This window comes from Carlito syrichta, unplaced genomic scaffold (genome assembly GCF_000164805.1).
Source record: "Carlito syrichta isolate Samal-C Ts95f unplaced genomic scaffold, Tarsius_syrichta-2.0.1 Scaffold313018, whole genome shotgun sequence".
In the NCBI taxonomy this organism is placed as follows: Eukaryota; Metazoa; Chordata; class Mammalia; order Primates; family Tarsiidae; genus Carlito; species Carlito syrichta.
Genome location: NW_007257114.1, coordinates 186471 through 208945, shown reverse-complemented (window position 1 = coordinate 208945; position 22475 = coordinate 186471). Strand labels below are relative to the sequence as shown.

At 37.6% G+C, this 22475-nt stretch overlaps 1 protein-coding gene across 1 annotated transcript in view; it reads right to left on the bottom strand.

The window, feature by feature from the left end:
- Positions 1 to 22475, bottom strand: part of FGF12 (fibroblast growth factor 12) — a 233010-nt gene that overhangs the window by 64598 nt on the left and 145937 nt on the right. The window lies entirely within an intron of this gene.

Here is a 22475-nt window from a genome sequence, read left to right as displayed (position 1 = left end):
AATGAAGAGATGAAGTCAGAAATGTATCCTGTAAAGACATTGTGAAGATTTGCCTTTTAGTGAAAAGAGGAGAAACTGCAAGGTTTAAAGCAGAGGTATGGTAAGATATATCTCATATATTTTGAAAGGATACTCTTTCTGCTACTTAGATTAGCCATCCTTTGGGGACAGGGGAAGAATGGTTGAAGTTGAAAGATCAGTTTGGAGGTTATCACAATACTCACAGGAAAAATGCTGAATTCTTGAATTTGAGTGGAAACGTGGACAAAGTGTGAATTGGTTAGATGATATGTGTATTTAAAAAAAGCAAATACAGCCATGAGAATTTCCTAACAGATTATATGTGAGTTACTAAAGAAGAAGAGTCAAGGATGATTTTGAAACCGTTTCAACTTCCTCACAGATCCAATGGCTGCAGTTTTGTTTTTGTTTTTTAATAAGTATAGAAATTGACCCTCTTAAAACTGAGCCTCAGGCAGATAGTATCAAGAAACTGAAACTCACCAGATCATAGCATTCAGAAAATAAAATGCCAGACTCTACCTGTTTACCAACTCCTCTTCCTTACCCCTCCTTAGTTCTTGTTTTCTACATTCCTGTCCCACTATATAAAACCCTGACTTCAGTGCAACAGGAAGACAGATTTGAGACAATCTTCCAGTCTCCTGGGCTGATATCACCCAAATAAAAAGCTTTCTTCGCTGACAATACTCTTGGTCTCAGCTATTGATTTTCTGTGCAGAGAGCAAGAGGACCCAGTCTAAAAACCCAATTTCCATAACAATTGTGAGATTTTTGTTGTTGTTTGTTTTGTAAACAAGTGTAATGATAGAGTTGCCATTAACTACAAAAAAGAACACATTGGATTGGACATATTTGGGATAAAAGGTCAATTCTAGATATGCAAAATCAATGACTTTTGGTGTGTGATACTACAAAATCTATTTCAAAAATAAATTTTAAAGAATGTATAAGTACTGCATGCTCATTTCTAAATGTTGTTTAAAAGTCACAACACAAAATATTTTTTCCTTCCAAAGAACAAAAACCCTAGAGAAGTGCGTATTTTAGAAGAAATAGGAAAACACAAAAGTTTAGACTCGCTACAAAGTGAAGTCTCTCCCACATTAAAAATAAGAACATTAAACAGCCTACAGTGTTCCCCAAATAGCGCATTGTGCAACTTGAGCAACATGTATTTTCAATTTAACTTCTGTTTTGCCTAACTTATTTTGCAAATGTATCCTCTCTGTATTGCAACACTGTCATTTATACAGCCTTGCACAGCAGGGCCTACCTTTAAATACTGAGATCTCTGAGAAGTTGAGGGTCTTTCGTCACTTATTTAGCTGCAAGGTGCTGAGTTGTCATGATTAACAGCTATTGTTTTATAGATGACAAAAACAGGAAGTTTATGCAGTCAAGATTTAGAGCTAGAAAGAAATATATTGATTGTGTATATAGACACTGTCATTTTACAGATGTGAAGACTGAGGACTGGAGTAAGGAAGGGATTTTCCATAAAAAGTCAAGGTCTGATTTAGTTCAGACAGTTACTTTCAGAAAAAAATTGTACTTAAATGTGTTAAGTAAAAATAGTATGGGGAGAAGAATGGCTAAGTTCGAACAACTTGTTATTTTGAAGATAGTAGGTGATAAGAAATAGCGTTTTGCTGCTGTCTTCCTGCCCCCTCTACCCTGCTGCTTGAAAATACAGTAAACTAGGCCAATAATTTACAGTACAATTTGCACAGCCAAAACTAAGGTTTCTGCTAGAGACCATTAAACTCAAAGGTTACATTTAATACCACCCTTTTATCCTGCCTGGACTCAAAGCAGTTTCAGGATTTGTCATTTAAAAGTCATAAATAATATGCCTTCTTTTGTAGCATCCTGGAGACTGAGAATCTCTCCTTTCAGATTTTCTTCTCAACATTAAAATTCATCAAAATGAGCCGGGTCGGTGGCTCAGCCTGTAATCCTGCGCCTTTGGGAGGCTGAGGTGAGTGAATTGCCTGAGCCCGCGGGTTTGAGACCCGCCTGGGCAGCGAGACCTCATCTCTACATTAAATCAAAAGATCAGTCAGGCGTGGTAGCGCATGCCTGTAATTCTGGCTACTTGGAAGGCTGAGGCGGGAAGGATCACTGGAGCCCAGCAGGTTGAGGCTGTGGTGGCCGGAAACGACCACTGCACTCCAGTCTGGGCGACAGAGTGAGATTCCAACTCAAAAAAAAAAAAAAAAATTCACAAAAATGGAGAACATTTAAAAAAAGAAACAAAAAGATAACTTGTTAACTTCTGTTAATGATTTCAAAAATTAGTCTTTGAGTTTTGGTGGGGATAAAATGATTAGCCGCAATGAAGTGTAATATAGAAACACACACAAAAACTGTCTGCAGAGGCAGCTGCCCTTGTCAGAACTATCTATCATGTGCCAGTCCCAGGAGCGCAATGGCACCAGTGGTATTTGCCCATGTTCTTCCTCCAGCATAACTTGTCAGGATATGATGTGCTAATCATTAATCAGTGCCAAAGGTCTGCAAGAGAGGGTTCCACGAAGACTGTGCTTACTCTCCCGGGCAAGGAAATGCTGTGTGCTACCACTCTCCCTTCTTCTGTCTAAGCACAACTCTTCCAGCTAGCCAACGCCAGAGGAGCTGAAGGTCAGGGAGGGCATCTGCCTATTTTTAAGTCCTGGGTATCTAGAAGTGTGCCTCCTACTCTTTGTTGGGGGTAGCTCCCTGTGTAGTCAGTGGGGAGCTTTGACTAAATCACAATAGGAATTACCCTTTAAGAGGGAACAACCTCTACCTGTTTGGAACTTCACATCCAATAGAAATATCTCCAAATGCAAATTAAGCTCTGTAATTTACAAAAGCTCATCTCATTTTATTTCCATTTATAAATATGCATCTCATTTCAAATGCATAGCCATTTTTACAGTATTATTCGACCACTTTGGTGATGATGAGACAATTTTCAGTAAGTCATATGACTTACCCAAGATCATCAGCTTGGAAGGAAGGGGCAGGACCAGGTCCCAGGTTCCATCCATCTCTCGTTTGACCATATTTTAACTGCCTCATTTAAGTAAGTAACAGGCTATATTAGTACAGGATCTTATGCCTAAAGAGTTGCCTTTTCAAACATGACCAAAACCACAAGGATTGTGTCTCTCTCAATAGCTCAATAGATAGACAAAACGTAGATCACACTACTCTGAGGCCCTGTAATGCAGCCAGATTGTCCCTTATTCAGTGTGGCTGTGGGGCCTCTCAGTAGATTGGATCTTCATAGCCCTTTTCTTCCAATGCAGCTTCCAGTTTCACTGACTGTCCTGAAAGCTGTGGTCATGCGACTGTAAGTGAGCAAGGCCTGGTCTCCACAAACTGAGCCTTGTGGTGGGGAACTTCCTGGAGTGCCAAGGCATGACAAACCCAAATCATGAAAAGGGGGGGATTGGTTTTTGGTTTTTTTGCTGTTACTTTTCTCCCAGTGTATCAATGTAATTTACAAATATTATGATGCATGTTACTTGTGTGCCAAACTCTTAATTAGGTCATTTTTTAACCCACAGGATGCCTTTTCTTCAGTCGAGACAGGCACTGTAACATTTATCAAGCACCTACACAATTGAGCATCATGCTTCACGTTTACCAACTCATTTTTGTCCTTCTTCACAATAACCACGTGGGATCATTGTTACACTCACTTTATGGAGGAGGAAGTTAAGAATAAGAAAAGGTAAGACATTTTCTTAATATTTAGTAAGTGAGAGAACCCATAATCAACACTAGAAATGATAATGGTTACAGTGGCTCTTTGAGTAAGCATAATAACTTTTCTTCCATAAATCTTTGTATATTTACTTATTTTATTTAAAAATGCTCAGCCAGGTGCAGAGGCTCAAGCACTAATCTCAGCACTTTGGGAGGCCGAGGCAAGAGGATTGCCTGAGCCCAGGGGTTTGAGCCTAGCCTGGGCAACTTGGTAAGACCTTGTCTCTACAATAAATCAAAAAATTAGCCAGGCATGGTGGCTCGTGCCTGTAGTTCCAGCTATTTGGAAGGCTGAACCAGAAGGATCGCCTGAGCCCAGCAGGTCGAGGCTGCAGTAGCCATGAGTGTGCCACTGCACTCCAGCCTGGGCGACAGAGTGAAATTCCAACTCAAAAAGAAAGAAAAAGAAAAAAAAAAAAAAGAAAATTCTTTCTTGGGGAAAGAAAATGGTGTTGTAAAATATTTTTGCTAAAGAAATATCTGAAACGAGAGAAGTGGCACATAGGTCATCATCATCAGATATTCCACCTGTGTCTATCATCACCGTGGGAAAAGAAGTTCTAACTACAGAGTGGATTCCAGGTCCATCACATTGCATTTTCCTATGTTCCACATAGTTTAGGTTATGATTAAATAACTTCCACAAGAGCAAAAACCAACACAGAGAAAGGAAGCTCATAACTGACATGTTAAAACTTGTTAAAAATGTCAAATCATAAGCATTATTTGATGATCCAACTTGCAGCTAGGTCAATGGCCAACAGCTTTCCTAAATATCAACATTAGGTTGAAGCTAAATAGCATGGGCATCTGTAATCACGTAAGAATGTCTGGAAAATAATTAATTTTAGGATCTTTCATTCTGTAAAGAATAATATTTGCCAACTTAGTTACATGAAAACAATTGTTCTGGAGACTATCATATGTAATCCAGATCTCTTATTCCTGGATACCTTATTCCTTAGCTGCTGGGAGCCTTGCTGGCAGAAAATGCTCATGCTTTCAGTTCCTCCAAGATCTGCTTGAGACAGCTGTAGGTCCCTTCAGTGAACAATGACTAATCAAAATGGAGGTACAGCGGCTCATGCTGTTTGTTCATCCTAACTCAGAAAGACTCTTACATTGTCACTCAATTTTCAGCACTCCCTATGGGATTAAATGTCTGAGTACCCCCCTCAAAACTTCATCCTAACTCCACAATTCCCTCTTCTTAACCCTGTTTTCTTTCTTGGCTTCTCTTTCTCGGGTTTCCCTTCAAGGTGTTGATGCCACCTTCATTTCCTCCCACACCTGCACACTAATCTTCAATTCAGAATCTGTTTTTCTGAGCCAGTGATGAGGGAATAGGAGAGGAATACTTGGTACTCATCCTCCAGCAATTTAAAGGAGGCTTTCTCTTTCTCACCCAACTACTGCAAGTTGCTAACTCATAGCATTATAATTGATGGACCTCACATGGCAATAGTTCTTGAGCATAATGATGCTTCTTCCACTAAGGTTTTACTCACTACTCATCACCCTTAGCACTGGGTGTCACCAAACATCCATGCCTGTCTCATAGTTATATGGGCCTTCAAGACCAAAAAGAAGTATAAATTCAAGACTATTTAATGATGATATCTTCTCCACAACATTCTTGTTGACTCTGCATCTATTCCCTCTTAGCAGGTCTCTTGTTAAGAAGTTTTCACTGCCTCTCCAAATAGCGCAGAGTCATCTTTACAGATTAGACATTCTCCTTTATCTCCTCCAAAATCATCTTCCCCTATAGAGGGGATTCTGCCTCTTTTTTCTTGGAGCACTCATATAAAGCAAAGTTATTTCTTTGATACATTACAATTTTTTGACTACACCAAAGCAGCTTCTAGTTTCCTTGAAAACCTCATCTAACCTCCAGTTTTTTTCAGTCTTTCCCCACAGGACTTAATTTTAAGACTCCTTCCCAACTGTGCAGCTCTCCTCTGTTTGCCTCCCACTTTCTTATCTTTATTAAAATGTTGAATATAGTCATGATTAGTTTATTGTACAGCATTTGAGTTTCTATTATATATAAGGCAGCTTGTAGACCCTAGGAATAGAGTTCACAAGGAGTTCAGATTCCACAGTAAATTTAGGAAAATTTACTTTCCTTTCTGAAACTAATTTCCAGACCATTGTTACAAAGACATGTCAGTGTATTGTATTCTGCAACATAATAACCCCAATTTTTCTATGTAAAATCTGTAATTTATCTCATTCCATTTCAATTCCTCCAAGAGATTAATTCTTTTTTTATGTCCAGGCACAAAGAACTACTCCTAAATTACTATTAACCTAAATTTTATAAGTCAGAATGGGTCACATCAAACCATTTGCTATCTACTTGCCCAGGTAATAGAGATTTTTTTCTGCCAATCCTGATCCTCTATGTTTTAATAACCACTGTCTTTAACAATCCGATGGAAATTGTTTCCCAGCTCTTATTCAAAATTCAAAACAGAATCCCTCTTTCATGAAAAGTAAATAAATGTATACATTGTTCCAGCAAATGTAACATGTATTGTATAGTTTACATGTATTTTAAAAATTTAGTGTCCTTTTAAATAAATATGTTATTATACTGTATAATAAACAACACCTTTAAAATGCCAGATAATCAAAAACTTCTTCTATAAAAAATTTCCTATAAAGAAATTGACAACTTTCTCTAGCAAATAGCAGTTAGGTAGAAAACAATCTCCAGAATTGTTCTCTTGCTTCTTTTTCATTTTAATTTAGAAATCAAGTTTGAGTCATAAAATTTTGAAACTTAAAAGAATCTTCAAAGTCATCATTTTTAGGTGAGAATTTCTCTGGTGAAGCCCAGAGAAATGCAGTATTCATTTACTACAGAGTATGTGTGGAGGAAGTGTGAACTTGAACTCTGGTTTCTAACCTTATCACTTCATTTCACAATCATTTCTTTCTTTGATTGTATTGAATCTTCAATTATTAAGATATGAACTTTTTTAGAAGAAGTTTCTGATTATCTGGCATTTTAAAGGTATTTAACTGAATATTAATAATGTGAGAAGAATTCACTGAAGTGATAATTTGTTCTTTCCAGCGTGTTTGTTTTCTTTTATAACCTGTTTGGCAAGAAAAGCCTGTTTATGGAGTGGCACTTGATATACATAAAGTATGTAAGAGAACAATGGTTAAAAACATTTGCTGTGAATCAGATAAACCTGACTTCAAATCCCCACCTTACCACTTACTAGCTTCCTGCTATTAGGAAGTCAATTAACTCCTTTTTAGGCCTTAGTTTTCTCATCCCTAAAACAGGGATAATAAAAGTGCCTTCTTCATAGGCTTGTTTTAAGGATAAAATAAGTGAATATATGTTATGTACATAAAACTGCCCAACTCCTTAAGTGAGCATTAGTGTCTACTGTTGCTTTTGTTCATGTCATCACTATTTCTAAAGTAAAATTTATTTTTCCATAATCTTCTCAAATTCAGTTTTAATTCTTACTTTTTCCAGTTGGTTACCATCCAGTCACCACCAAGTCAAGCAAAAGAGCTTAATCCAGGGGAAGAAGTGGATATAAGAATTTGACTCTATTACTATGGGTAAATGTCCTCTATTACCAAAAAAAGCAAACATAGACATTAAACCAAACACACGGAACTGTAAAGCATGTGTGGGCATGTCTTAATGGCTATAAAATTTCGTTGCCACATTTTAAATATTGTTTTCTGAATAACTTAGAATTAAGACTTAGAATTTAATTAAGAGTGCTTGCTTCAGCAGCACATATACTAAAACTGGAATTATGCAGAGAAGATTATCATGGCCCCTGCACAAGGATGACATGCAAATTAGTGAAGCATTTCATATTTTTACATTCTACTCATTACTATATGGAACATACTCTAAGATAGACCATATCTCGGCCATAAATTATGTATAAACAAACTCCACAAGATTGAAATACTGCCATGCACCTTCTCAAACCACAGTGGAATAAAAATAAATATCAACACCAACAAAGTTCCTCCAAACCCACAAAGACAAGGACACTAAACAGCTTGATGCTGAACAACTCCTGAGTCAACACGGAAATCAAATAAGAAATTTAAAAATGCCTGGAAACAAATGAAAATGAAGAAACATCTTACCAAAATCTTTTGGATGCCTTGAAAACAGTACTAAAAGGTGAATTCATATTTCTACGAACATATATGAAGAAAACCAAAAGATCACAAGTTAACAGCCTAACCAATCACCCAAGGAAGCTGGAAAAGCAAGACCACCAAAACCCTAACTTCAGCAGAAGATTCCGGATCACCAAAATAACAGCTCAAATTCGGGACCTAGAAGACAAAATAGAATACAAAAAAAATCAACAACAACAAAAAAGCTGGTTCTTTGAAAGGTTAAACAAGATTGACAGACTCCTAGCAAGACTGATCAAGAAAAAGAGAGAAAAAGCCCAAATAAACACAGTCAGAAATGCAAAAGATCAAGTCACAACTGACCCAGAAGAAATACAAAAAGTTATCAGAGATTACTATGTACACTTGTATGGAAACAAACTTGAAAACCTAAATGAAATGGAGGACTTTCTGACATCACACAACCTACCCAGGTAAAAACAAGAAGAAATAGGGACCCTAAATAGACCAATAGCAACCCAGGAAATCAACTATGTCAAAGAAAACTACCCACAAAAAAAAGCCCTGGACCAAATGGCTTTCTAGAAGAATTCTACAAAACATACACAAAGGAGCTGATAACTATCCCATTGAAAGTATTCCAGGCAATTGAGAAAGATAGACCTCTCTCCAAACATTTTATGAAACTAACATCACATTGATACCCAAACCAGGTAAAGATCCAAAAAAGAAAGAGAACTACAGGCCAATATTCTTGATGAACATAGATGCTAAAATTCTCAATAAGATTCTAGCAAACTGGATTCAATAACACATCTCAAAAATCATCCACCATGACCAATAATCTTTGGGATGCAGGGCTGGTTCAACATCCACAGGACCATAAACATAATTAAGTACATCGAAAGATGAAAAAACAAAAGCCACATGATTAAATCATTACACAAAGAAAGAGCTTTCAATAAAATCTAGCACCTCTTCTTGATAAAAACTCTTGGACATCTAGGTATAGATGGAACATATCTCATAATAGTAAGAGGCAGCTACAAGAAACCAATAGCCAACATACTGCTAAACAGACAGAAGTTGGAACCATTTCCCCTGAAAACCTAAACAAGACAAGGATACCCACTCTCACCCCTCCTGTTCAACATAGTATTGAAAGTCCTAGCTAGAGTAATCAGGCAAGAGAAGGAAATCAGGGGTGTCCAAATAGGAAAAGAAGTTAAGTATCCCTATTTGCAGACAACATGATTCTACACCTTGAAAATCCAAAAGAATCTGTGAAAAACCTCCTTGCACTGATAAAGAACTTTGGCAAAGTCTCAGGGTATAAAATAAATGTCCAAAAGACAGTCACATTTCTATACATCAACAATGAACAAACAGAAACCAAAATAAAAAGCACAATCCCATTCACAATAGCCACACACAAAAAAATGAAATACCTTGGCATCTTCCTAACCAGAGAAATCAAAGACCTTTACAATGAAACTACAAAACACTGCTCAGAGAAATCAAAGATGACACAAACAAACGGAAAAAACATTACAAGCTCATGGATTGGAAGAATCAACATTGTTAAGATATTCATCCTACCCTAGGCAATGTACAGATTTAACGCAGTACCCATTAAATTATCAGCAGCATTCTTCACAGATTTGGAAATGACAATATAGAAATTCATATGGAAATGTAAACAACCATGAATAGCCAAAACAACACTCAGCAAACAAACAAACAAAAAACAAAGTGGGTGGTATCGCACTCCCACACTTTAAACTTTTTTTATTATAAAGCTACAATCATCAAAATATCCTGATATTTGTACAAGAACAGGCATATAGACCAATGGAACAAGATTGAGATTCCAGAAGCAAAACCTCAATTTCTCAACCAATTCATCTTCGACAAAGCCTTCACCATCAATCATGGGGGAGAGGAGAACCTATTCAGTAAATGATGTGAGAAAAACTGGCTGTCCACATGCAGAAAATGAAAACTAGATCCCTATCACCATACACAAAAATCAACTCTATTTTTTTTGGAGTTGGAGTCTCACTCTGTCACCCAGACTGGAGTGCAGTGGCCGTTCCCGGCCACCGCAGCCTCGACCTGCTGGGCTCCGGCGATCCTTCCGTCTCAGCCTTCTGAGTAGTCAGAATTACAGGCGCGCGCTACCACGCCCGGCTAATTTTTTGATTTATTGTAGAGATGAGGTCTAAATGAATCAAAGACCTGAACATAAAACCTCAAACTATAAGAACCTTAGAAAAGGCAGGAGACACCCTTATGGAAATTGGAACTGGCAACCAGTTCCTGATCAAAACCTGAAGTGCCCATGCCATAAGAGATAAGACAGATAACTGGGAACTAATCAAACTGACTAGCTTCTGCAAAGCAAAAGAAACCATCAGAAGAGCCAGGCGACAGCCCACAGACTGGGAAAAAATATTTGTCAACTGTATATCTGACAAAGGCCTAACATTTAGGATCTACAAGGAATTCAAACATTCTGAAAAAGAAAAAAGCAAATAGCCCCATTACAAAGTGGGCAAAAGATATGAATAGACACTTCTTAAAAGAAGACATATGAGCAGCCAACAGATATATGAAAAAATGTTCAGCCTCAATAGTCATCAGAGAAATGTAAATTCGGAGAGACACCCCTTATCAACAAGGGTGCCTGAACGAAACGTATTTGTATACCTAACCCTTAACTGTACCCCATAATACCAAAATAAAAAATATTGATTAAAAAAAAGAAATGTAAATTAAAATCACACTGAGATACCACCTAACTCCAGTCAGGATGGCCATCATCAGTAACTCAAAAAACATCAGATACTGGAGAGGATGCAGGGAAAAGGGAGCACTTCTACACTGTCGGTGCGAGTGTAAACTAGTACAACCTTTGTAGAAAACAGTGTGGCTATTCCTAAAAGATCTAAAAATTGACCTTCCTTACAACCCCACAAACCCCCTGCTGGGAATATACCTGAATGACCTCAAATTTTCTGTATGAAAAAGATACCGGCAGGCACAGTGGCTCAGACTGTAAACCCAGCACTTTGGGAGGCAGAGGCAAGAGAATTGCCTGAACCTGAGGGTTCAAGACCAGCCTAGGCAAGTTGGTGAGCCCTCGTCTCTACAATAAAACACATACACACACACACACACACACACACACACACACACAAAATAAACCTAGCCGGGTATGGTGGTGTGCATCTATAGTTCCAGCTACTTGGAAGGGTAAGGCAGAAGGATCGCCTAAGCCCAGCAGGTCAAGGTAGCAGCAGCCGTGAGCATGCCACTGCACTCCAGCCTGGGCAATAAGAGTGAGACTCCAACTCAAAAAAAAAAAAAAAAGAAAAGAAAAGAAAAAAGAAGAAGATACCTGCACACACATGTTTATTGCAGCAATGTTCCCAATAGCAAAAAACATGGAACGAACCTTGCTGCCCATCAGGAGGTCTGGATAAAAAAAATGTGGTACATATACACAATGGAATATTACACAGCCATAAAGAAGGACAAAATTATGAACTTCACAGCAGCTTGGATGGACTTAGTGTCTATAACACTGAGTGATCTATCACAGAAACAAAGAACTGAGTACTACAGGTTCTCACTCATAAGCGAATCTTGAACAATTATCATAATACTATTCAAAAAGGATTGGCCGTAGTGGGAAACTGCTGGGGTGGGGGGTGGAGGGAGGTAAGATTGGCAGTCGTAGGAAACTGTCAGAGGAGGGAGAGGGCACACCTCATCAACAAGGGTACCTTCATAATGAACGTATGTACACCTAATCCTGAATTGTACCCCATATCTTTTAAATAAAAATTTTTAAAAAGAATTTAAGAAAAAAGATGTAAAGTCAAATTTGAAGATGTATTTCTAATCTGCTTTGCTTTAAAGTTTTGTCACCTAATACATACAATGCATCTAGTACTTTTAAAATTCTACTTTTAAAGGATCAAGGGAGCTCATTACTTCCACAAGTAATTCATGATTTGTTACATATTAATGAGTTTATGTCAATATTTTGCCAAGTAATCAAATTGAATTAATGGATCTAAAAAGTGAAATGTATATAGATAAATGGAAAACACTAAATTTTAGCTCATCTTTTGAGAGACTATTTGTGACGTGGGAAATAAATAAGGAAATACTGGCATTTTTTGACCAGTAAATCTCTAGATGCTATAATTCATGGATGCATACACAACAAGGTACTTGACTAAAAACAAGCAAAGGTAGGAAAGAGGAAGAATTTTTTTAATGACCATTTTAATCTAATGACCATTTTAATGACCATTTTAATGACCATTTTAACAGTCAGACTTTCTAATTTTCATTTGATTGCTGAATATGGTCTACATTCATAAAGTTACAGGCATATATTTAGATCTAGGGCCACAATCCAAATGTATTTTCCAGGTTCTGCCTACATTTCAACTGACTATTGTGAACCTAGCTAGATGCCACCCTAGTCATGTGCTATAAATGGGTTGGCAAACGTTGGAGCCCACATTTCTGTTTATTTGGACAATGCAGTGTTATAAAAATGAGAAAAGTTTACATATAAATCTAGATTTTTAACTTTTTAAATATCAGGAGACCTGACTCATGGTTTCTGTCTGGCTGCCCAGGAAGATCGCCTGAGATACCTAATTTGTTTAAAGAGCTCCCTGAAATGTTTGACTAGATATGGTTTGAGCCCAGGAATTGGTATGCTTCTGAGGTTCCTCAGGTGATTCTCATGTGTTTCATGCTACAATTACTAGGGCAGCGAGGTAAAGGTTCTTAAAGTTGTTGATTAACAACACCAACATCACCTTGGAATATGTTAAAAATGCAAATTATCAGGCCACACCAAGGCCTACATAATCAGAAATTCCAGGATGAGATTCGGGAATCTGTGTTTTAAGATGATTCTGGCTCACACTCAAGTTTGGGAACCACTGTACCACAACATAGACCCCACACATCTCTAGTAGTTATTGTAGACTATTTTCACTCAATGAAGTGACCTACCAGTAGCTTTCTTACATCTGAAGACTCCTACTTGAGCTTATTCTCATTTTCCCAGATGGAATCTTTCTCTTGAATTTCCTCTTTCTGGTTATGATTATGATAAAAGGAACCTATCAATTTCAGGCATTGTTTTCTTTTCCAGGGCTTATTCTGCCCTCTCAAAATTACAATCATTTCTCTTTTTAAATTTAATGTGTGTGAGTGTGTGTGTGTGTGTGTGTGTGTGTTGGAGTCTCACTCTGTTACCCAGATTGGAGAGCAGTGGCCGCTCCTGGCCACCGCAGCCTCGACCTGCTGGGCTCCAGCGATCCTTCCACCTCAGCCTTCCAAGTAACTGGAACTACAGGCGCGCGCTACCACACCCAGCTAATTTTTTGATTTATTGTAGAGATGAGGTCTCACCAAGTTGCCCAGGCGGGTCTCAAACCCACAGGCTCAGGTAATCCACTCACCTCAGTCTCCCAAAGGTGCAGGATTACAGGCTGAGGATTGGGGAACAATTCAGGATTAGGTACAAAAGTGGTCATTGTTAGGTGAATTTGACCCTCTTTTTGGTCCTCACTTTGCCTGGTTTGGAATCAGGTACTCTTATTGATGTTATGTGTCCCTGTCCCCTGCGGTGTTTCACTACTGCCAATCACTTTCTTATAATATTATGATAAATATTTAGGGTCTGCTTATGAGTGAGAACATGTGGTACTCAGTTCTTTGCTTCTGTGATAGATCACTGAGTATTATAGACTCTAAATTCAGTCAAGTTGCTACAAAGTCCATAATTTTGTCTTTCTTTATGGCTGCATAAATATTCCATCATGTATAAGTACCATATTTTTTTAAATTCAGTCCACTTTCAATGGGCAGCATGGTTGGTTCTATGTTTTTGCTATGGTGAATAGTGCTGCAGTAAACATGCAAGCACAGGTATCTTTTTTATAGAATGATTTGAGTTCTTCCAGGTATATTCTCAGAAGGCAGATTGCTGGGTCATATGGAGGGTTGATTTTTAGGTCTTTTAGAAATTGCCACACTGTTTTCCACAGAGGTTGTACTAATTTACACCCCACCAAGAATATAGAAGTGTTCCCTTTCCCCCACCTCCTCTCCAGCATCTGTTTTTTTTTTTTTTGAGTAATTGATGATGGCCATCCTGACTGGAGTTAGGTGGTATCTCAGTGTGGTTTTGATTTGCATTTCTTTGATGATTGATGAGGCTGAAGATTTTGTCATGTATCTGATGGCTGCAGGTATGTTTTCTTTTGAGCAGTGTCTATCCATATCTTTTGCCCACTTTTTGACAGGACTGTTTGATTTATTTTCCTTTTAGCATGCTTGAGTACCTTGTAGATCCTGGATGTTAGGGAATCAAAACAGACTGGTATTGGTACAAGAACAGGAATACAGACCAACGCAACAGAACAGAGATACCAGAAGCAAAATCTCAATTTCTCAACCAACTAAGCAAAGCCTCCACCAAAAACCACTGAGGAGAGGAGAACATGTTCAGTAAATGGTGCTGGGAAAACTGGCTGACCACATGCAGAAGTTTGAATCAGGACTCCTACCATATACAAAAATCAACTGCAAATAGATCAAAGACCTAACCTCAAACTAAGAATCTTAGAAAACGCAGAAGACATCCTTCAGAAATTGAAATAGGCAACCGATTTCTGATCAAAACTCCAAAAGCCCATGCCATAAGAGATAAGATAGATAAGTGGAACCTCAACAAAATGAAAATGTTCTGCAAAGCAAAAGAAACCATTAAGAGGGTGGGGAAACAGCCCAGAGAATGGGACAAAATATTTGCCAATTGTATATCTGACAAAGGCCTAACATTTATTTTCCTTATAGTCTCAGTGCCGTTGTCCCAGTTCAGACGCGTATTACTTGACTACTGAAACTGTTTCTTAACTAGCTACCCTTCCTCTCCAATATCTACTCCAATTCATTATATTTACTCTTGACAGTTTTGTCTTCCTGAATACAAGTCAAGTCATAAAACTCCCTCAGAATTCTTCAGGGATTTACCATTGAATAAATTCAGTCTACTCCATCTAGCATCAAAGACCTTTCATGACCTGATTCCTACCTATCTTGCTACTCCTCTCCTGCACCATTTTACTTCTCTTCCAATCTTAAACTCTAAATGGCTTAGTATCACCAAATTCTTCTACTCCATATTTACTTTTAACCTTATGTTTAAGCTTATGATTTCATTCTACTGCAATTGACCAATTTGTGTCTTCTACTGCCATCTACTCTGAAATCTCACACTATAACTATCTCAGATGCCACCTCCCCTAAAGTCTTCCTTGATCTAACAAATCTAAAGTAGTTTGTGTCTACTATCTACTGCCTTAGGATTTTATTCACTTTCTCATATATCATTTGGCATGCCAAGATACACACACATGCCATTTTAATGATCAGTTAGAAACTACCTTTCATTTAGTCAGTTAATAAAATATTAATAATTAACTTTCATTGAAAAGCAATATCTTAAAAATTAATGTATAGAAATATGTTTTGAAAAAATTGCTTTTAAGGATTAAAAAATATTTGAAACATGATATTAAATATTCCAGTGGTTTATGAAGTTGATAACCTATGAATCCCCTCCTTTCCATTTTCAAAGTGGTTTCTCTATTAGCACTCTCTGTATTAGGTGAACTGAGACATGAGGAAGTCTTTTGAGATGTGCTGACTGGTAACTTAGCAATATCTTGCATCAAACATGTGAGGACAAAGAAATAAATGAACATATTTGTAGGACTCTATGAGAAGTTAATATAAAGGGAAGACTACTAGTAACAGGGTAAGACTGAATCTTAGCCAAATGTGAGGCAGTTTGTCTTTGATGCTACTTGGATTCTATCCAGAACACACAATTTTGCAATTCTTTATTTGAGTATGTGGCCTTTTCCCTTTGATAAAGCCTCATAAGACTACCCTCCCAATTCATACATAATTAAAGTTTTTCATGTTCCAGAACCTTCTCATCTTAAACCCTCAAATTCTTCACATTCTTTTATCTTCTTTATATGTAAACCATTAATCTGACAGATCAGTCACTGGGAAGATGGTAACTACGTTAAAATGCTATGCCTACTTGTACTAATTAGAGTTTAATAAGACCTTACTCAAATGAGAGACGAATGCAGTGGCTTGGCCTGTAATCCCAGCACTTTGGGAGGCCGATGTGAGAAGACTGTCTGAACCTGGGGGTTCGAGACCAGCCTGGGCAGCTTGGTGAGACCTCATCTAAAATAAATCACAAAAACTAGCCAGGCGGGGTGGCATGCGTCTGTAGTTCCAGCTACTTGGAAGGCTGAGGTGGAAGGACAGCCTAAGCCCATTAGGTCATGGCTGCAGTGGCTGTGAGCGTGCTGCCGCACTCCAGCCTGGGTAACAAGAGTGAGACTCCAACTTAAAAAAAAATAACATCATAAGTAGTCTTTTAAATAACTACATTTTGGATAAGGTGATGGGAAAAGAGATGGGAAAAACTGAGAGAACAATGTCCATAGATAATATAAAGAAAGAAATATAGACTAAGTCTTAGAAATCTAAAAGTTAAATGCATTTCAGGTCAACAAACATTTACTGATCCACAAAATATAGGAGAAAATGCCACAGAAATTATTTAAGATACAAATCTTTTCTCCAGTGATGACAACATAAAGAGAGAATATTACAAGTATAAAACAACAATTGTAACTTAAATACCATAAAGGCTAAATGGTGTTAGTTTGAAGAAGCAAAATAAAAACAAAAACTGACAAGAAAAAAATGTTTTAGCAAAAGATAGAGAAGAATTTAATAGAGATTTGCCTTATAATTTAAGTTCAGTTTTAGCAGAAAAAGGGCCAGTAAAAAAGAAGAAGCCATAGAGGCAAAGAGAGAACATGACAAGTGTGTTATGTTCTATATTCAGACACTAGCCATAAAGCTAGAGAATGCAAGACGTAATTGTAGCAAGAAAGTGGGAAATGGGGCTGAAAAACTTGGTCACACTGATAAGAATATGAATGTGAGAATGAGAACACAGCATTGAGTAGGTGAAGAAGAACCAATGAAAGTCAGATTTTTTCTCCTAGGCTGCTCAACAAAGAACCTTGAAGTACAACATTCATAATAGTTCATTGGACAGACTCAGATAAGGTTCTTTGGCTGAGAACATATCATTAGAATGTTTAGAGGAGAATCAGTTTCTGTTTCAGATACACTTGTATCTATTCTGAAAAATTTTGTAAACTCCTTAGACGGGTTTATTGGATTCCAGATTTATTTTTTCAGTATTAAAATGTTAAGATCCAGAAACTCAATGGGAAAAATAATAATTAGTATTTGCTCTTGCACATTGATTTTTCCTTGCTTTGGTGTGGTGGTCTTTGGGAGGCCGAAGTGAAAGATACCAACTGAACTGTAAAAATATGTCCTTCCTGTACACTCAATGGCAATAACAGTATCTTGGAAAGAGGCTGTATCAATACAGGATACTTTTATTTCATATGAAATGGGAAAATTCCAATGTAATCTTATGAATATATAGTCTGAAATCGACCAAGTCACCTAAATACAATAGGCTGGAAAATGAAAAACCTATTCAATCAACCATTCTGGCCATTATTTTTTACCAAACTGAGTGCTCATCCTAGCTCTTTGTATATATGGGCTGAAAATCAGCACACTTTCATTACCTTTTCTACAAAAAGAACCAGCTGTTAGAATTCAGGAAAATGAATGCTGAATTCAAAACTCAATATCTCATTATGATGCAATTAAGAATCTCCCCTATATTTCATTTCCTTCCTCTTCAATAGAATAGACCACCTTTATCGCCTCTCTGTATATTCTGTGCTATATGTCTGCTCATACTTCACACTAGATAAGATATAGCTTAGTGGAGTGAATTTGAGGTCATTAATATTTTCAGATCTGCCAGGTGCGGTGGCTCAAGTCTGTGATTCCCAGCACTTTGGGAGGCCAAGGTGGGGGGATTACCTGAGCCCACGGGTTTGAGAACAGCTTGGGCAACTTGGTGAGATATCATCTCTACAATACATAAAAAAATTAGCCAGGCGAGGTAGTGCATGCCTGTAGAAACAAACTGGCTACTTGGGGGGTTGAGGCAGAAAGATCACCTGAGCCCAGCAGATCAACGCTGGGGTGGCCGTGAGTGTCCCACTGCACTCCAGCCTGGATGATGGAGGGAGACTCCAACTCAAAAAATAGATATAGATATAGATATAGATATAGATATAGATATAGATATAGATATAGATATAGAGAGAGAGATCAAATGAAATCACATTAAAGGAATCTTGGAACTGTCTAAGATAAAACTAGTTTCTTTTAGCTATGTACCCTCAACACATTTTACTTACCAAAGGCGCCTGAACACTGTATTATAGGTTACCTAGGAAACATACAGTGACTACACTTAAAAACAACACAAAGCCCTCTAACTGAAGCAGAATGCCATTTTAGAAAAATCTATTTTGGTAACAGAAAAAGAAATGGTTAACAAGTAAATATCAGCACATAGCTACTGTCTTTTTTCCCTCACATAACTCTTTAATTCCTTTTTATACCTGTCATAGAATTACTCATAAAATAAAATAGCTAAAGAATATAATAATGGATCAAGAACAATGGTTTCTACTATCAGTGATGATCCAGTTCACGAAATCTGACTCTGTGATTCCTCAGATGATGTGGTTCCTCAGATGATGTGAATTATATGATTGTCTTAGTTAAGTGTCTACTACAGGTATATGCAAAATATATTGAAGAATATAAAATTGTTCTAGAATAATCAATACCCTTAAGGAACTAAGAAAAAGTATAATCTAATTTAAAAATATAAATTGTAACATACTATATTAATTCTTTACAATATTTATTACTAAAAAATATAATGATGTTATCGCACTATTCACAATTACCAAACTAACAAACATACTTTTTTCCCAAACCACCTAATATAGTAAATTATACACAGAAGGTACGTCCTCATAGCCCATAAAATGATGAAAGACAAAGTGTATACAGAGTGGTTGTTATAATTCTGTAAATTCTCAGCAGCTTGGTTAACAACAAAATCAAGGTCACCTTGGCTACTGCCCAAATCTGACCTACCACTTAGAGACTGCCTCAGGGAAGGGATTTCATAAGATACCCTGAGGATTATTGCAGTGTTTTCTAAAATCCTATTATCAAATCCATTATTACTACTAGACAAACTGATATAACATTTCTATATTTTCAAGGTGCAGTGCTCTCACAGCTCAGCAAAAAGGAGCTTGAGAACTATTTCTGTAATACGATAATGGTGGTGAGGATGATGACTTAGAATTCCATTACTTTTAAATCTACATTTTTTACTCCAGTCCTTTAAAAACAAATATGAAAGATTCCCTATATACAACTGAAGGAAGATAACATTTTTCTTTCCTTTTTTCTCTGTATGAATGCTTATGTTATATAGTAAATAAAAATTATAACAATATGGCTTGGTAAGGTGCAAACACATTTTAGTATTCATAACTCAATTCTGTCATCTCTTAGTTCTGTGTGGTTATCCCTCCAGGTCTCCATTTTCTCATTTTTTAAATGAAGATTAAATCACCCTGCCTCAAAAAATTTCTTAGAATGAAATAAAGGAAAATAAAAGAAAAAGTGAGAAGTGTCTTTCATGATGTCAGTCAAACTTGAACTTGAATGAATGCTGGTTCTCAGTCAGGGTTAACACTGTCAGTCAGGGTTAACACTGTCTGTGAGGTTTTTGCAATGACCCCTTATTATGTCAGTATGTTAGAGCAGTAGTTTTATTTATTTTTATTTATTTATTTATTTTTTGAGTTGGAGTCTCACTTTGTCGCCCAGACTGGAGTGCAGTGACCGCTGCCGGCCACCGCAGCCTCGACCTGCTGGTCTCCGGCGATCCTTCCGCTTCAACCTTCCGAGTAGCCGGAATTACAGGCGCGCGCTACCACACCCGCCTGATTTTTGATTTATTGTAGAGATGAGGTCTCGCTGCCCAGGCGGGTCTCGAACCCGCAGGCTCAGGCAATCCATTCACCTCAGCCTCCCAAAGGCGCGGGATTACAGGCTGAGTCACTGAGCCCAGCAGAGCAGTAGTTTTAAAACTTTAGTATGAATTACTTGTTAAAATACAAATTCCTGATCTCCTACCTGGAATTCTGATGCAATATATGCATGGGAGAGGCCCTGGGACTCAACATTTCTTATTAGTGCCTGCCCTGCCCACCCATTATCAAAGACCACACTTGCACAACTACAAGTCAGAGAAAACGAAAACTTGCCACAACGTCAGGGTTGAAATGTCACAGTAAAAAAGCTTCATAAGCCACTTAGCATCTCCCTTTGGATATCCTACTAGCAAGCCTGTATGTACCAAATTGAATTTAACTTAAACCTTAAAACTGTTGGGGCTTCTGTAAATGACCTTTCTATCTCAAAACCTCAACACACTCATCTTCTCCCTCACCAGTTGCAAGGACTCTATGCCATTAATGTCTTATATCTTCCACCTCCGTTCCATCCTCATTCTCTGCCCCACCATCCTTTGTCTGGCTTGTATAATCATCTCATCTTTGGTTTTTCTCTTTCCATTCTCTCCTCATATCAATCCTACTCCTGCTACCAAATACACACTCCTCATGCACAATTATCATCTTATAACTAATTATAAGTCTACAATAAGGATATGGAAAAATTGAAACTCATATATTGCTGGTGGGAATATAAAATGGTGTAGCCACATTGGAAACAGTTTGGCAACTCCTCAAGTTAAAAATAAAATTACCATATGACCAGCAATTCTACTCCTAAGTATATACCTAAGAGAATTAAAAACATGTCTGCACAAAAAATGTGCACACACATGTTCATATTCATAATAGCAATATTTACAATAGTGAAAAAGCAGAAACAACTAAAATGTCCATCAACTGATGAATGGATAAAAGAGATGTCATCTGTGCATCCAATGAAATATTATTTGATCATAAAAAAGGAAATACCAACACATATTACAACATGGATAAACTTTAAAAACGTGCTAAGTAAATGCAAAAGGTCACATAGTGCATGATTCTATTTATATGAAACATGCCAACGAGGCAGATTCATGGAGACGTACAGTAAATTAGTGGTTGCCAGGGCTTGGTAGATGGAATGGGAAGTGACTACTAGTGAGTACGAGATTTCTTCTGTGGGTGATTAAAAACTCCACGTTCTAAATCTGGGATTAGATAGCGGTGATGAATGCACAACCTTCTGAATATACAAAAACCCACTAAATTGCACTTTAAAAGAATGAAATGTATGTTATCTGAAGCATATTTTGATTTTTGAAAAGTCACCAGGATGGGCTTGGTGACTCAGCCTATAATCCCAGCACTTTGGGAGGCTGAGGCGAGTGGATTGCCTGAGCCCACAGGTTCAAGACCAGCCTGGGCAACTTGACGAAACTTCGTCTCTACAATAAACAATAAAAACAAAATTAGCCGGGCATGGTAGTGTGCACCTGTAGTTCCGGCTCGTTGGAAGGATGAGTTGGAAAGATTGCTGGAGCCCAGCAGGTTGACTCTAGAGTGACTGTGAGTATGCCACTACACTCCAGCCTGGGCGACAGAGCAAGACTTTACCTCAAAAACAAACTAACTAACTAACGATCAGAAGAGAAAAAAATGTCACCAATAGCTCCTCACTCTCTGCAAAGAAAACCAAACGTCCTGACTTGGTGTGCGAAACTCACTCTTCCATAGCCCCTCCTCTATATCCCAGCTTAAGTGAATCATTGCTCTGTCCAAGTCCTGTCATGTGTTTTTCCCTGGCTTAAAGTATTTTTTGCATATCTTTGTTTCATGTTTGATTACCATAATATGTCACATAATGTCAGGGCTCTATGCCTGAATGGTGAGTCAAAGAACACACTATATTTTTTTTCAAAAACACATTATGTCTTAAATTGCGTATGGTGTAATCTCCATTTGAAACATGAACATGCTGAAATCCTAAAAATAAGAATAAGGCAGAATTGTGTCCACTGCAAGGAACAAAATCACTTGGGGTGAGATCTGGTGAATAGAAATGGTGGGACACAGGGGTCATGCCATTTTTGGTCAAAAACTGCTGAACACAGCGCAATGTGGGCAGCTTCATTCATATATCATCCATCATGAGATGGGCAAACATATTGAAAGATTCTCAAAAAAAAAAACAAAACTCACTGAAGCTGAACGCAGCCTCTCACAACAATGCTAGCTGATATACTGATGTGATGGTTTCCTAGATCACTTACCTATTGAAGGAAGTCTATACTGCAAGGGGCCTGACCTCCAAAATATAATTCCAGGGTTTTTTTTGGTTCCTTTCTTACAACGTGATGTTTTCAGGTATATACATTGCAGAATGACTACATCTAGCTAATTAGCATGTGTATTACTCTGCATAGTTTCAATTTTTGTGGTGAGATAATTTAACAT